At 42.7% G+C, this 17,221-nt stretch overlaps 1 protein-coding gene across 1 annotated transcript in view; it reads left to right on the top strand.

The window, feature by feature from the left end:
* LOC139028061 (membrane-associated guanylate kinase, WW and PDZ domain-containing protein 1-like) overlaps positions 1-17,221 on the top strand; it is a 75,839-nt gene that overhangs the window by 58,195 nt on the left and 423 nt on the right. The gene's annotated exons all lie outside the window — the stretch shown is intronic.

A 17,221-nucleotide genomic window follows, 5' to 3' on the forward strand; every position in this document is an offset into this window, starting at 1 on the left:
TCTGTGCTCCTCCAAACCTATAGTCAGAAACAGGACTCTGTGCTCCTCCAACCCTATAGTCAGAACAGGATCTGTGCTCCTCCAAACCTATCGTCAGATCAGAAGGACTCTGTGCTCCATTTAACATATAGTCAGAACAGAAGGACTCTGTGCTCCTCCAACCTATCATCAGAACAGGACTCTGTGCTCCTCCAACCCTATAGTCAGATCAGGAATCTGTGATCCTTCAAACCTATATGTCAGAAACAGTCTCTGTCTTCTTCAAACCTATCGTCAGATCAGGACTCTGTGCTCCTTTTAACATATAGTCAGAACAGAAGGACTCTGTGCTCCTTCAAACCTATAGTCAGAACAGAAGGACTGTGCTCCTTCAAACCTATAGTCAGAACAGAAGGACTCTGTGCTCCTCCAAACCTATAGTCAGAACAGAAGGACTGTGTTCCTCAAACCTATAGTCAGAACAGAACTATGTTCTAAACAGGACTCTGTGCTCCTCCAAACCTAAAGTCAGACAGAAGGACTGTGCCCTTCCAACCCTATAGTCAGAACAGAAGGACTCTGTGCTCCTCCAAACCTATAGTCAGAACGAAGGATCTGTGCTCCTCAAACCTATAGTCAGAACAGAAGGACCTGTTGCTCCTCCAAACCTATATCAGATCAGGACTCTGTGCTCCTCCAAACTATAGTCAGACAGAAAGACTGTGCTCCTCCAACCTATAGTCAGAACAAGAAGGACTCTGTGCTCCTCAAACCTATAGTCAGAAAGAAGGACTGTGCTCCTCCAACCCTATAGTCAGAAACAGGACTCTGTGCTCCTCCAACCCTATCGTCAGACAGGACTCTGTGCTCCTTTTAACATATAGTCAGAACAGGACTCTGTGCTCCTCCAACCCTATAGTCAGAACAGGGACTCTGTGCTCCTCCAACCTATTAGTCAGAACAGAAGGACTCTGTGCTCCTCAAACCTATAGTCAGAACAGACTCTGTGCTCCTCCAAACCTATAGTCAGAACAGGACTCTGTGCTCCTCCAAACCTATGTCAGATCAGAAGGACTCTGTGCTCCATAACATATAGTCAGAACAGAAGGACTCTGTGCTCTCCAACCCTATTCAGAACAGGACTCTGTGGCTCCTCCAACCCTATAGTCAGATCAGGACTCTGTGATCCTTCAAACCTATAGTCAGAACAGGACTCTGTGCTCCTTCAAACCTATCGTCAGATCAGGACTCTGTGCTCCTTTTAACATATAGTCAGAACAGAAGGACTCTGTGCTCCTTCAAACCTATAGTCAGAACAGAAGGACTCTGTGCTCCTTCAAACCTATAGTTCAGAACAGAAGGACTCTGTGCTCCTCCAAACCTATAGTCAGAAACAGAAGGACTGTGTTCCTCCAAACCTATAGTCAGAACAGAAGGACTGTGTTCCTCCAAACAGGACTCTGTGCTCCTCCAAAACCTAAGTCAGAACAGAAGGACTGTGCTCCTCCAACCCTATAGTCAGAACAGAAGGACTCTGTGCTCCTCCAAACCTATAGTCAGAAACTGAAGGACTGTGCTCCTCCAAACCTATAGTCAGAACAGGAAGGACTGTGCTCCTCCAAACCTATAGTCAGATCAGGACTCTGTGCTCCTCCAAACCTATAGTCAGAACAGAAGGACTGTGCTCCTCCACCCTATAGTCAGAACTAGAAGGGCTCTGTGCTCCTCCAAACATATATCAGAACAAGAAGGACTGTGCTCCTCCAAACCCTATAGTCAGAACAGGACTCCTGCTGCTCTCCAACCCTATCGTCAGATCAGGACTCTGTGCTCCTCTTTAACATATTAGTCAGAACAGGACTCTGTGCTCCTCCAACCCTATAGTCAGAACAAGGACTCTGTGCTCCTCCAACCCTATAGTCAGAAACAGGACTCTGTGCTCCTCCAAACCTATCGTCAGATCAGAAGGACTCTGTGCTCCTTTTAACATATAGTCAGAACAGAAGGACCTGTGCTCCTCCAACCCTATCGTAGAAAGAAGGACTGTGCCCCTCCAAAACCTATAGTCAGAAAAGAACTCTGGTCCTCCTATAGTCAGATCAGAAGGGATCTGCGCATCCTTCAAACCTATAGTCAGAACAGAAGGACTCTGTGCTCCTCCAAACCTACAATTTCTCATAGCAACAGTCTGTTCAACCATATAGACGAGGACTACTGTTTTGTATTTATTGTATTCTACTCTATTGTATGGAAACAGGCGTGCTTGTCACACTCGAGCCGAAGTGCCAACCCACTCTCATTTGTGCACTCTTTTACTTGCCCCATCTTTTCTATAGATTTTAATGTTGGTAAAACACTAATCATGAGTCCTCTTCGTGTTAAATTCACCTCTTGTCATTAGACTARATTTACTAGTCAAGTCAACTTATTTTCTTTTAGTTTGTGCATTTATTTTGAGTGCRTACTGTGTGTTTGTTAAGTTAAAGCCAACTGCTCTGCTAGGGTTAACGGGGGCTAAGCGTAGCAGGGAATTTCCTAATGTGCGTGCGTGCAAGCAGGCTAGGTTGTGCTAGGTATCAACAGCCAATCCAGTAGTAGCTGGAAGCTATAGTGTGTATTTGCAAAAAGTTCAGCTTTCCCCAATTTTTCTCCCGCCCTGTTCAAACTCTCRTGCCCATGCATGCATTGCCCAATGCCCCCCCACCCACTTAGCTTCCCTCCATTGAAAATGAATGGCTGTCGATGTTGACCTGTTGACCAATCACTGACGAAGGGGCATAGACTTGGCTACCGAACTTCAACTTGCCTCAAGAAAAAATGTGTGCGCGAACAGCCCAAAAAATGTTAAGCCTTATTCTGAAATTGATTAAATCATTTTTTAAAACATTATTGCAAATTTATAAAAAAATAAACAGATACATTCTTTACATAAGTATTCAGACCCTTTTCTATGAGAATCGAAATTGAGCTCAGGTGCATCCTGTTTCCATTGATCATCCTTGAGATGATTCTACATCTTGATTGGACTTCACCTGTGGTAAATTCAATTGATTGGACTTGATTTTGAAAAGGCACACAGCTGTCTATATAAGGTTCAAGAGCAAAATCCAAGCCATGAGGTCGAAGGAATTGTATGCAGAGCTCTGAGATTGCTCCAGGATTGTGTCCAGGCACAGATCTGGGGAATGCTGCATTATATGTACCCAAGACCACAGTGGCCTCCATCATTCTTAAATGGAAGAAATGTGGAACGACCAACACTCTTCCTAGAGCTGGCCGCCCGGCCAAATTGAGCAATCGGGGAAGAAAGGCCTTGGTCAAGGAGGTGACCAAGAATCCGATGGTCACTCTGACAGAGCTCTAGAGTTCTTCTGTGGAGATGGGAGAAACTTTCAGAAGGACAACCCTCTCTGCAGCACTCCACCAATCAGACCTTTATGGTAGAGTGGCCAGACGGAAGCCACTCCTCAGTAAAAGGCACATGACATCCCGCTTGGAGTTTGCCAAAAAGCAGCTAAAGGACTCTCAGACCATGAGAAACAAGATTCTCTGGTCTGATGAAGCCAAGATTGAACTCTTTGGCCTGAATTCRAAGCATCACATCTGGAGGAAACCTGGCATCATCCCTACTGTGAAGCATGGTGTTGGCAGCATCATGCTGTTGTAAGGTTTTTCAGCAGCAGGGACTGGGAGACTAGTCAAGATGGAGGAAAGATGAACAGAGAAAACTACAAAGAGATCCTTGATAAAAACCTGCTCCAGAGTGTTCAGGACCTCAGACTTGGGTGAAGGTTCACCTTCCAACAGGACAACAACCCTAAGCACACAGCCCTGACAACACAGAAGTGGCTTTGGGACAAGTCTCTGAATGTTCTTGAGTGGCCCAGCCAGAGCCCGGACTTGAACCCGATAGAACTTCTCCGGAGAGACCTGAAAATAGCTGTGCAGTGACGCTCCCCATCCAACCTGACAGAGCTTGAGAGGATATGCAAAGAAGAATGGGAGAAATACCCTAAATACAGGTGGACTMGTTTTTTTACCAACTAGGGCTATCCTCTGTATACCACCCCTACCCTATTTGGTAAAAAAACAAGTCCAACTGATTGGCTCAAACGTATTAAGAAGGAAAAAATTCTAAAAAGTTACTTTTAACAAGGCACACCTGTTAATTGAAATGCATTCCAGGTGACTACCTCACTTTGTAAATTGTATTACTTATTGAACCTTTATTTACCTAGACAAGTCAGTTAAGAACAAATTCTTATCTACAATGACGGCCTACCCCGGCCAAACCTTGACGGCACTGGGCCAATTGTGCGCTGCCCTATGGGACTCCCAATCACGGCCGAATGTGATACAGCCTGGAATCAAACCAGGAACTGAAGTGACACCTCTTGCACTGAGATTCAGTGCCTTGGACCATTGCACCACTCAGGAGCTCACGAAGCTCGTTGAGAAAATGCCAAGAGATTGCAAAGCTGTCATGAAGGCAAAGGGTGGCTACTTTGAAGAATCAAAAATTAAATGTTGGTTTTTGTTTGTTATTTAGTTACTACATGATTCCATATGTGTTATTTCATAGTTTTGATGTCTTCACTATTATTCTACAATGTAGAAAATAGTTTTCAAAAATAAAGAAAAACCTTTGAATGAGTAGGTGTGGCCAAACTTTTGAACGGTACTGTATATATTTTTTTTAATAACTTAAAGTAGATCTTTTGAATGTACTAATGTTACTGTCCCCACTACAACAACAACAAATATTGAAATACATGTAACGTGTACTTTAAACATTTCAATTATGTACTGTAGAATTTGATTCATTCCTATAGATAGATAAGCTGACAACGTCATGAAAAGGATGCATGTGCTTCTTTGGGGCAGAAGTCTGTGTTGTTGTGATTCTGGATGCCCAGATTGCTATCAACAATGACTAGATGTTGCCATGTGGGTAATCATAGGTGGCTCTTTTCAGCTAAATTGATCTTGTTCTTGATACGATGCCTTGTTTCGAGGTGTTTTTACTGACGTCACTTCCATGCTAATTTGCCAACAAAATTCACTAGTTAGCTAACCAACAATCTTAACGATGTATGTGAGAGACAGAAAGTGCTCATTGTGCAAATTGATATATGTTTTCAATAAACATTGGAGATTAAAGAAAGTTGACATGTTGTCAACAATCTAAGCCAACCCTGTCTTTTTTTCCCCATAGTTGTCCACGTGTCAGTTTTGTTGCTAAACAACCAACCCGTCTATGGAGGACTGCTTTTCTGAAGAGTGCCAATGTGGCCGACCAGTGGCTTCAAAGTCTCTCAATTCAGGGTTTATATACAACATTGGTTTCAACCAGTTAATTAGTAAAGTGCACCCCTGCTCCTTGTGACTGATGGTTTAGACCAAGCGAGTAGCACTAGGTAAGACTATTTCTCCCTGCCTTTGCCAGTGTTCTGGAAACTGTGTTGTGGAGAGTCACTATTTGGGAAAAACTGTATTTTGTTTCACGGAACCCGTAGTCTGTTTCCTTAAACCAAATCAGGTTTGGATTCAGTTCAGTTTTATTTGGATTCATTTGGAAATGTGTTTTTGTTCATCGTTTGTTTGTTTTTGTAAGTCCCTTTTGCAAGTATTTGGCCTATTTGGCAAATACTATTATTTACGTCTATTACCACTAACACATCTAGGCCTAGCTCTCGAAAACCCTTCTCTACATAGGGTTTTCAGCGGTTAACTTGGCTCCATGTGAACTACAATTCCYACACTGTGTTTTAACATTTAGAAACGTCAGTAATCATCGCTTGCGAAGCGGTTTTCGAAACATATGGTCCTTATCGTTCATATCAAAGAGAAATAATCTTTCAAACGAAAAAAGATACACTTACTGTAGCAGATTTTCACAGACTCATACGCTGTGTTTGCCTCTAGTTGATGAACTACACTTCCTCCCCAGTTACGCTCACACAGGTGTTTGGAGCACGCTAGATAGCTAATTAGCACAGGTGGTCAAATCTGTCTTCCGTCTGTCTTCCATAAACAAGCGTTGTAACTTGGAGATATGGCCGTGTGGGAACACTAACCCTAATCCTATAAAGGTGTGTAGTAATTTAACCTTTTTTTATTACTATTATTTATCGCTGATATGAAAGATAAGTTCAAGCGATGCGTTTTAACATTCAGAACCAGCGTCGGGGCTTTTAACCAAACTTTCCCGGACAGAAGATAGTATCATCAATAGGCGCTAAAGGCAGTTAGCATCTATGAATGGGTTAGGTACTATAGTGATAGGTACCGTCTGTTTAACGTTTTACTTCAGTGGGCTAATGACTTGGTAGTCTTATATAAATCTACTTTGAAACAAAAGTATACACCTCACACACATGGTTTTAGGCTTAAAAAAAATACCTGTACCTTGTCAGATATAGAGTTGACATATATTACATTTTGACGTTGCATCCCAATATTACCCTTTATATACATCACAGAAGACTGAAATATAACAAAACTGTTGTATTTTCATCAGTTTTTATAAATGAAATTATGAAAAATCTGAATAACATTCCACCCATGAGGCCAAAGAGGGTGCTTTTGGTCATTGACTGCAGAAAAGGGCTATATACTCCCTGTGTTTCTGAGATGGATAATGTTAGTGATCTTGATGTGCACTCTCTTTCTGTGAAGAAGGGGTGTAAAGGGGCATGCGGCTGTGTCCTTCATGCCACAGAACCCAGACAGGGTGACCTCCATTATGTAGTGGAAGCGTCCTGGTTGAGGCCTCTTGCCTGGCCCTGTGAAACCATCTCGCTCGCACCATAAACCCTGGGTCATTACTTGAGGTGGTACTTATAGTCCAACACCAGGCACTACCATCTCGTGTTTGCGCGTGTGTGTGCCAATCACTCTCTCTCTCTCCCCCTCTGTCTCTGGTCCTGTACTCAGTGGTCATGGCCATCTGGCTGTCATTTAACATGGCGCATTGTGCCAAAGACTTTCTCCTGAGAGATGAGGAAACACACTGCCAGTCCTGGCACAGAGGACTGCGTAACTAACTAACACTGCTCACAAGGCTCTAAGGGACCACTCATCCACTGCCTGAAGTCACACTGTCTTCACACTGTCCCATCACCTACAATAGTGCCCACTACTCACAAAAATGTCAATGGGACCTACTAAGTAAAGGTTAATACAATTAAATATAGTAAAGGAAAGGGTGATACCTACTCAGTTGTACAACTGAATGCCTTCAACTGAAATGTGTCTTCCGCATTTAACCCAACCCCTCTGAATCAGCAATGATACTTATCACACTTTATGTGTAGTACTTACATATAGGAAGGGAAACGAGGAAAATGGGCCACTTCAGGTTAATATTATTAGATGCACCTTCAGATTGTTTAGCCTTGGTTGTCTTTGGTTGGTCTGGTTTATCTCTGGTAAACCAGACAGGGGTGTGTTTACAGTAATTACCTAGCCAGTCCTGTGTGTTTCCCGACAGATGTAGAATAGAGCTTTCCCAGGCCAGTCCTTTGACTCTGACTCACACTCTATGTGTGATGTACAGTCATGGCCAAAAGTTTTGAGAATGACACAATTATTAATTTTCACAAAGTTTTCTGCTTCAGTGTCTTTAGATATTTTTTTGTCAAATGTTACTATGGAATACTGAAGTATAATTACAAGCATTTCATAAGTCTTTTATTGACAATTATATGAAGTTGATGCAAAGAGTCAATATTTGCAGTGTTGACCCTTCTTTTTCAAGACCTCTGCAAACCGCCCTGGCATGCTGTCAATTAACTTCTGGGCCACATCCTGACTGATGGCAGCCCATTCTTGCATAATCAATGCTTGGAGTTTGTCAGAATTTGTGGGTTTTTGTTTGCCCACCCGCCTCTTGAGGATTGACCACAAGTTCTCAATGGGATTAATGTCTGGGGAGTTTCCTGGCCATGGACCCACAATATCAATGTTTTGTTCCCTGAGCCACTTAGTTATCACTTTTGCCTCATGGCAAGGTGCTCCATCATGCTGGAAAAGGCATTGTTCGTCACCAAACTGTTCCTGGATGGTTGGGAGAAGTTGCTCTCGGGGATGTGTTGATACCATTCTTTATTCATGGCTGTGTTCTTAGGCAAAATTGTGAGTGAGCCCACACATGAATGGTCTCAGGATGCTTTACTGTTGGCATGACACAGGACTGATGGTAGCGCTCACCTTGTCTTCTCCAGATAAGCTTTTTTTCTGGATGCCCCAAACAATCGAAAAGGGGATTCATCAGAGAAAATGACTTTACCCCAGTCCTCAGCAGTCCAATCCCTATACCTATTGCAGAATATCAGTCTGTCCCTGATGTTTTTCCTGGAGAAAAGTGGCTTCTTTGCTGCCCTTCTTGACACCAGGCCATCCTCAAAAAGTCTTCGCCTCACTGTGCGTGCAGATGCACTCACACCTGCCTGCTGCCATTCCTGAGCAAGCTCTACTGGGGGTGCCTCGATCCCGCAGCTGAATCAACTTTAGGAGACGGTCCTGGCGCTTGCTGGACTTTCTTGGGCACCCTGAAGCCTTCTTCACAACAATTGAACCGCTCTCCTTGAAGTTCTTGATGATCCGATAAATGGTGGATTTAGGTGCAATCTTACTGGCAGCAATAACCTTGCCTGTGAAGCCCTTTTTGTGCAAAGCAATGATGCCGGCACGTGTTTCCTTGCAGTTAATCATGTTTGACAGAGGAAGAACAGTGATTCCAAGCACCACCCTCCTTTTGAAGCTTCCAGTCTGTTATTTGAACTCAGTAGGCATGACAGAGTGATCTCCAGCCTTGTCCTCGTCAACACTCACACCTGTGTTAACGAGAGAATCACTGACATGATGTCAGCTAGTCCTTTTGTAGCAGGGCTGAAATGCAGTGGAAATGTTTTTTGGGATTCAGTTCATTTGCATGGCAAAGAGGGACTTTGCAATTAATTGCCATTCATCTGATCACTCTTCATAACAATCTGGAGTATATGCAAATTGCCATCATGCAACTGAAGCCGCAGACTTTGTGAAAATTAATATTTGTATCATTCTCAAAACCTTTGGCCACGACTGTATGTGTAGCAGCCGTAATTTAGGGATCTCCTATAGGTAGGGAATAATGTTGACGTATACGCTGATTCGGTGAGTGAGTTTATAAGAAAGTGTATTGGAGATGTTGTACCTACTGTGACTATTAAAACCTACCCTAACCAACCAGAAACCATGGATAGATGGTGGCATTCGCCCAAAACTGAAAGCGCGAACCACCGTATTTAACCATGGAAAGGTGACTGGGAATATGGCAGAATACAAACAGTGTACACCTACAGCACCTGATGTCACAGGAAGGCCAAAAAGATCATCAAGGACAACAACTACCCGAGCCACTGCCTGTTCACCCCGCTACCATCCAGAAGGCGAGGTCAGTACAGGTGCATCATAGCTGGGACTGAGAGACTGAAAAACAGGCATTACTAACACAGAGAGGCTGCTGCCTACATTCAGACTTGAAATCATTGGCCACTAATAAATGTATCACTAGTCACTTCAATAATGCCACTTTAAAATAACATGAAATTGATCAGAAATACAGTGCAGACATTGTTAATGTTGTAAATGACTATTGCTGCTGGAAATGGCTGATTTTTAATGTCAACAGTGAAGAGGCGCCTCCGGGATGATGACCTTCTAGGCAGAGTTGCATAGAAAAAGCCATATCTCAGACGGGCCAATACAAAGAAAATATTAGGATGGGCAAAAAAACACAGACACTGGACAGAGGAACTCTGTCTAGAAGGCCAGCATCCCGGAGTCGCCTCTTCACTGACGTTGAGACTGATGTTTTGCGGGTACTATTTAATGAAGCTGTCAGTTGAGGTCTTGTGAGTTGTCTGTTTCTCAAACTAGACACTCTAATGTACTTGTCCTCTTGCTCATTTGTGCACCGGGGCCTCCCACTCCTCTTTCTTTTCTGGTTAAAGCCAGTTTGCACTGTTTTGTGAAGCAAGTAGTACACAGCATTGTACGAGATCTTCAGTTTGTCCCGTGAAAATAGTGCCCCCTAGCCTTAAGAAGATATGCTCACACAACGTGCCATTGGAACACAGGAGTGATGACGGGCCTCTGTACGCCTATGTAGATATTCCATCAAAAATCTGCTGTTTCCAGCTAAAATAGTAATTTACAACATTAACAATGTCTACACTGTATTTCTCATCAATTTGATGTTATTTTAAAGGACAAAAAATGTGCTAAAGGACAAAAACAAGGAAATGTCTAAGTGACTCCAAACATTTGAACGGTAGTGTATGTGTATGGCTTTACATACCCTGCTATATTGTGCATGAAGAGTTACCTGTTTAACAGAACACAGTGTGTTCTTTAAGGTAAGCCTCTCCAACATAATCCAGGTAGAATCAGGAATTCCCCCGGGCAGCTGTCTAGGCTCCTTACTTTTTTCAATCTTTACTAACGACATGCCACTGGCTTTGAGTAAAACCAGTATGTCTTTGTATGCGGATGACTCAACACTATTCACATACTACAGCAACTGAAATGACTACAACACTTAACAAAGAACTGCAGTTAGTTTCATAATGGGTGGCAAGGAAAAAGTTTGTCCAAGATATTTAAAAAACTAAAAGCCTTGTATTTGGGACAAATCATTCCCTAAACCCTAAACCTCAACTAAATCTTGTAATAAATAATGTGGAAGAAACCCTGGATCTGTTTGGAGAAACCCTTGATTGTAAACTGTCATGGTCAAAACATATTGATACAACAGTAGCTAAGATGGGGAGAAGTCTGCCCATAATAAAGCGCTGCTTTACCTTCTTAACAGCACTGTCAACAAGGCAGGTCCTACAGGCTCTAGTTTTGTCGCACCTGGACTACTGTTCAGTCGTGTGATCAGGTGTCACAAAGAGGGACAATTGGCTCAGAACAGGGCAGCACGGCTGCCCCCTGGATGTACACAGAGAGCCAACATTAATAATATGCATGACAATATCTCCTGGATCAAAGTAGAGGAGAGATTGACTTCATTCATCACTAATTGAATTTGTGAGAGGTATTGACATGTTGAAAGCACCGAACTGTCTGTTTAAACGACTAGCACACAGCTCAGACACACATGCATACCCCACAAGACATGCCACCAGAGGTCTCTTCACAGTCCCCAAGTCCAGAACAGACTATGGGAGGTGCACAGTACTTCATAGAGCCATGACAACATGGAACTCTATTCCACATCAAGTAACTGATGCAAGCAATAAAATTGTATTTAAAAAACACCTTATGGAACAGCAGGGACTGTAAAGCAACACAAACATTGGCACAGACACATGCATACACACACATGATAACACGCACTATGGATTTTGTGTTATAGATAAGTGGTAGTGGAGTATGGGCCTCAGGGCAATTCTGTGAATTCTGTAATGAATGTATTGTAATGTTTTTAAAACTGCCTTGGCAGCAGCTAATGGGGATCCATAATACATGCAAATACAAATACAGCAAACGTTTGGCTACTCTTTATTTTCCTTGAATTAATAACTTGAACCTTGGTTAWGTAATTATATTAAATGCACTTATAWTTGGAGAGCCTTGACTACAAATAAGTCATGTTCATTGAATTAATTGAATGCATGGTCCATCAGTTTTATTTTGACCCTAAACATAGTTTGACCCATAGTGTCTGAGTTTCAGGCCACAAACGTGCAGTTCTGATTCTGAACTGCCCATGTTGGCCAATGGGGGGCAGCAGTAGATGGTTACCACACAGAGCGCGTCTCATTCTTTGGCTGTCTGGGCCCTGGGTTGCCGTGGTAACTGCAGACTTGGCGGTGGTGGCTGGAGACACAGAGGGCAGTGTTGAGCTGAGAGTTAGGAGCAGAATCCTAATCAGCAGCTGAAAACTGTCACACACATACATTCATACACACACACTTAAACACACTTCGAGCACCGTCACACACACACACACACACACACACCTGTCTCTTATACACATCTAGATGTGTATAAGAGAACACACACACACACACACACACACACACACACACACACACACACATTATAGGATTAGATCTATATAATCATTCTTCAACAGAGGCTTTAGGAGAAGACTGACACACTCTCCTGAAACTGTAATCTCCAAGCATTTTAATTTCCCCTAGCATGATTGACACATGATAGTAGCGAATTAGAGCGATACAAGCTCATGCAAAGAACAAGGCTGCCGGTTGTTCAGTTCAACCCTCCACTGTTGTTGCAGGTAGTAATGCCATATGTCTTTCTTCTCTTCTTGTCAGAATATTGTGTTTTAGAAGAGAGCTGGAATATAAATATCTTTCTTTAGAAAAACACTTTCTCTCAATATGTGTGTGTGTGTGTATGTGCGTGTGTCAGCCCCTGTCTTAGCCTACCTGCTAGATGGTAGAAACCACAGTGTCGTGCAGCGTGCCCCTCCCCCGACCCTGAATAAGACAGTGGATGCATAGCTAGATCCCAGGTTATGTAATGTTGACTGGAGCCGTATAATAGTATGTGCATAATCCACTCTTATTTGGGTTAAATCCATCTCTGTGTCAGAGAGTGCGTGTACTGGCATCACGCCCCCACGCCTTTCTCTCACCCCTGTTCAGCCCGCCACAGTGTGCCATATTCCGAGGCTCAAATTCACCGACCTTCATTCACACCAGCAGAGGAGCAGGACCTTCTCAGTCCTCATAAGATATCTCTCAGATTTCACTCAGATCTCCTAGAGGCCCCAGAGGAGTAATTTTACTGGTATGAGGACCAGTATCCAGTGTTAAAACCTCAGACAAGCTTTAAAATGACCCAGTTTATCATCTAGCGCCGTGCTGCTTTTCAATCGTTCTCATGCCAGGATAAAATATGGTAGTGCTTTTGGGTGTATTTTTGTTTCCATTGGCTGTTGTAGCGCCATGGTTCTCCCTGGTATGTGTATATGATTGCTGTTTTTGTCTATGGAAGAGTGTTGTTATCACTGAGAAAACAGATTGCGTGTTGTGTCTGATCTGTTCCTGTTTTTCAGGGAGAAGCAGAGACGTGTGTTCGTAGAAATGACTCTTTGACCTCTGTGTGTTCCTCAGCTCCTTCTTATCTGGGGCAGAGTGTTCTGAGAGGAATTTGCCTCGGCTTCCCTCTTCATCACTGACTAACTAGTTGTCTGTCAAATACGGGAACAGAACAATCATAAAATATCAACATCTCTTGTGTTTGTTTGTGTGTGTATTTGCAGGTGTTGCGTTGTTTTCTGATAGATAAATGTTAGCAGTGGTCACTTCCGTGCGTACACATGTGTACAGCACTTCTCTGCGTGTTTATCTCTCTCTCACACACACACACACACACACACACACACACACACACACACACACACACACACACACACACACACACACACACACACACACACACACACACACACACACAGACAGTGTTTGTAATAATCCCTGTGGTACATGGCTATGGCTGTAAATCCTTGGAAATATTAAATATTTAATGACTTCTTCATTGATGGAGCATGACACCTGGGCTGCCCGCCCCCTCCCTTCTCTGTGCCTGCACTGTGCTGGCTCTCCCCAGCCCAAGGATGGGTTCTGTAATGCCTAATGCTAGTCCCAACCCAGGGGATACTACTGGGACTCAGGGTTTAGGAGATTGAGTTGTTGAGTATTTTGCATGAGTGATGGTATATGACATGAATAAGTGTCACGCCCTGGCCTTAGTTATCTTTGTTTTTCTTTATTATTTTAGTTAGGTCAGGGTGTGACATGGGGGATGTTTGTGTGTTTTTTGTCTCGTCTAGGGTGTTTGTATTGTCTAGGGGGTGTTTGTAGAGTTCATGGGGTTGTGTTCAGTGTAGGTGTTTATGTAAGTCTATGGTTGCCTAGATTGGTTCTCAATTAGAGACAGCTGTCTATCGTTGTCTCTGATTGGGAGCCATATTTAGGCAGCCATAGTCATTAGGTAGGTTGTGGGTAATTGTCTATGTGTAAGTTGCCAGTGTCTGCACTTATTTGTTTTGTATAGCTTCACGTTCGTCGGTTTGTTGTTTTGTTAGTTTGTAAAAGTGTTTGTTTCGTCTTCATTAAAAAGGAAAATGTATTGTTATTACGCTGCGCCTTGGTCCTCCTCTCTTTCTCCGAACGACGATCGTGACAATAAGACTCTTTTGATGATAGTGATTATGATAACATGTTTTATACCTATGATATCTAATTTAATTGAATTAGATTTGTATTAGAGGAGTAAATGATGACAAGGATGTACCCAATGACCTGTGTGTGTGTGTGGGTGTGTGTGTGTGTGTGTATTTGTGCAATCTTGTATTTCTGTTTTTATTGTCTGAGTACAGGCTGCTTGCCTAGAAGGGACCATAATGATGGTTGTCAGCACTGGCTGGTTGCTAGGTAACAATTACCTGACTGCTTTCCTCGCACAGAACTACACAGAGAGCTGTGTGTGTAGGGGAACGGAAAAATACAGAAGAGCAGGCTAGCTGCTGGTCAGTGTTTCCACTACTGAGTGAAAACCTCTGTTTCAGATTCCTACCTTGACAACATGTAATGGTCGTATTTCTATGAGTTTACATTACTTCCTGCAAGCAGAGTTATCTGATCCATGCATAATATTGTTGTCTATTCTGTGGCATGGAATGGTTCACCTAATTTGATGATGTTCCCAATGATGTTGTGTTTGTGAGGACTCCTTGGTGCTCACAAACACTCATTGGTATATCTTATAGGTCAGGGGTTGTGGGTTTTGCATTGGTAAGACTGAAGTGAGTCTGTACTGTCAGTTATGAACAGGTGGGTTCGGATGGACATTGACAAATGAGGGTGTGGTCTATGGTTAAGCTGTCTGTGTGTGTGAATCCATGGGAAGATGAGGTGATGCAGGGCCACAGGGCTGTGTGACAGATGTCTGCCTGTCTGGCTGTCTGGCTGTACCTCAGGGCCACTGGGGACAGCAGGCTTTTGTTCCCAAATAATCTTGTTTCCAACTAATCAGGTGGGCAAAAAAGAATCATGACCTCAATTAGTTGATCAGTTATAATCAAAATATTAATCGATGAGTAGTTGATTGGCTGAATCTAGCAGCAAGTGGTTAGTATATACTCTCAAATGGTGAACATATTTTTGCATACTACCAAATACTTTCGACATCTGCCATGTAAAATACCACATTTTCTTAAGAAAATGCTAACATACAAAGCTATTTTATTGAATATATTTGTTCATGTTAAAGTGGTTGTGTGTATATATATATWTTTTTTTTAAACAATCTATACACATTGAAGAGTGTAATTTCAGTACAGAGGCAATATCTGTTAAGCGGCTTCCATCATGGTCAGGGGTCTGTGTGGAGAGACGCTGGCCAAAGCCCTCAAAATGGCTGGCCAGCTCCCCAGACATGGATGATATATTTGGAGATCATTAAATGGTCCTAAACGAGACCCTGGCGTGAGAGAAAGCCCTGGCCATCTGTCCCCATTGTGACTCCTCTCCTTCTGGGAAACGGCCTGAACTCTCACTGACTCTCGCTGACTGAACCTGGAAGCTCTAAGCCGATCAGGGAACTGTTGTTCTCAATTACCTCAGCCCACCTCTCTTGCTGCCTCCCGGCCTGTGCCTCTCTGTGGGTCTCATCATTCTCTTTACCTCTCCATTTCTCTCTCTCTGTCTTCTCTCTACTTCACCCTATCTCTGTGTTCGTCTCTTTTCGCCTCTCTCTCTGTGTCTGTGGGTGAAGTCGATGATTCCTCATGGTGGGGTCAGTCAGCTCTGTGGCAACTGAAATTGACGCATTGGTGAAGGAGGCCACACTGGGGTAGTGAGACTGATACCGCTGGGCAGAGGCATAGCTTACTGAACACAAAAAAAWATATATTTTATAATAAAGGAATGCATGCATCTATCATCCCATTTGCTTAGTAACGGAGGAGTTGGTAGGATTTGCATGAATTGTGATTTATTTTTAGCAGGGCCCGGGAATAATGTCATGCAATTCTACGTCATTTACATGACTTAGCATGTAAATGGGACATTGACGGCCCGAAACGTCAATCTMTGAAACTTATTTTTAATGGTGAGCAAGCGCTATGCCTTTTCCTGTCCAATGACGTACACAGAGCACCTTCTGTTTCTTTCCATAGTCTGACACTGACAAAATAAACTTTCCACTGGCACCGACTCACACAAATGATAGAGATAGCATGAATATGCGTAGGCTACTCACCGGTAGGCTATATTGAAAAAACAGTGCTGTTGGCAAAAGATTGAGAGTTGTTCAGAAAATATTTGGTAGCTTTACAGACAGATTCGCATTAAATTTTCAGCAGTAGGCATTTTGCAAACATTTTTTTTAAATATTTGATTGTATTTAGAAATTATCTAAAGGCCAATTATAGCTGCTGTTCACTGACAGAATCCATAGAACAGACAAGCCCATTCAAGTCAGGACTGGCAGCCATTGTGAGTTTACCCACGAGTTTACCAGACAAATTGCCGGGGTTAGAGGTTCCAAGACTCTTCTATGGATTATATTTCTATGGCCGCAACACAACAAGCTGTTCACGRTTGCTGCCCAAATTGCATCTCTTTGTTATTTTTTTGGATTTTATTGGTGTCTGTAGGCTACAGACAGGAGTAATTATATAATTTTGTCAAATTTAAAAGGCTGGGAATTGCCAGGGTCCTCACGATATGATATTATCATGATACTTAGGTGCCGATATGATATGTATTGCGATTCTCACGATTCTATATGTATTTGGTACTGGGATTTGATATTATGTTTCAAACATATTGCTCACTATATGTCTGCTGCAGAGAGACAAGAGAGAGCATCAGAAAATGAGTTTTGATCAGTCAGGGAAATAAAAGTGCTGGATAGGATGAAAAATACCGACATTTTTGTGCAGGTACAGCCGACTTGCACTAGATTTTTTTTACAAATTGATACTTGGAGTAAAAATATATAGTCCAAAAATAATATTGCTATATGTTACTAAATAGATTTTTACCCCCATCACTGGTGCTGCTGCACCTCCAGCACCCTTCATGCGGCTATGGTGCTGCTTGTGAATCCAAAAGAAGCCAAAGTAAATGGTTATTTGGTAGTTGTCATGTAATTACCATTTGTTTAACAACACATATGGCATGACAACAATAGTCAGAGGAGTTGGCAGCTCGAA

The sequence above is a fragment of the Salvelinus sp. IW2-2015 genome, linkage group LG7, assembly GCF_002910315.2.
Source record: "Salvelinus sp. IW2-2015 linkage group LG7, ASM291031v2, whole genome shotgun sequence".
In the NCBI taxonomy this organism is placed as follows: Eukaryota; Metazoa; Chordata; class Actinopteri; order Salmoniformes; family Salmonidae; genus Salvelinus; species Salvelinus sp. IW2-2015.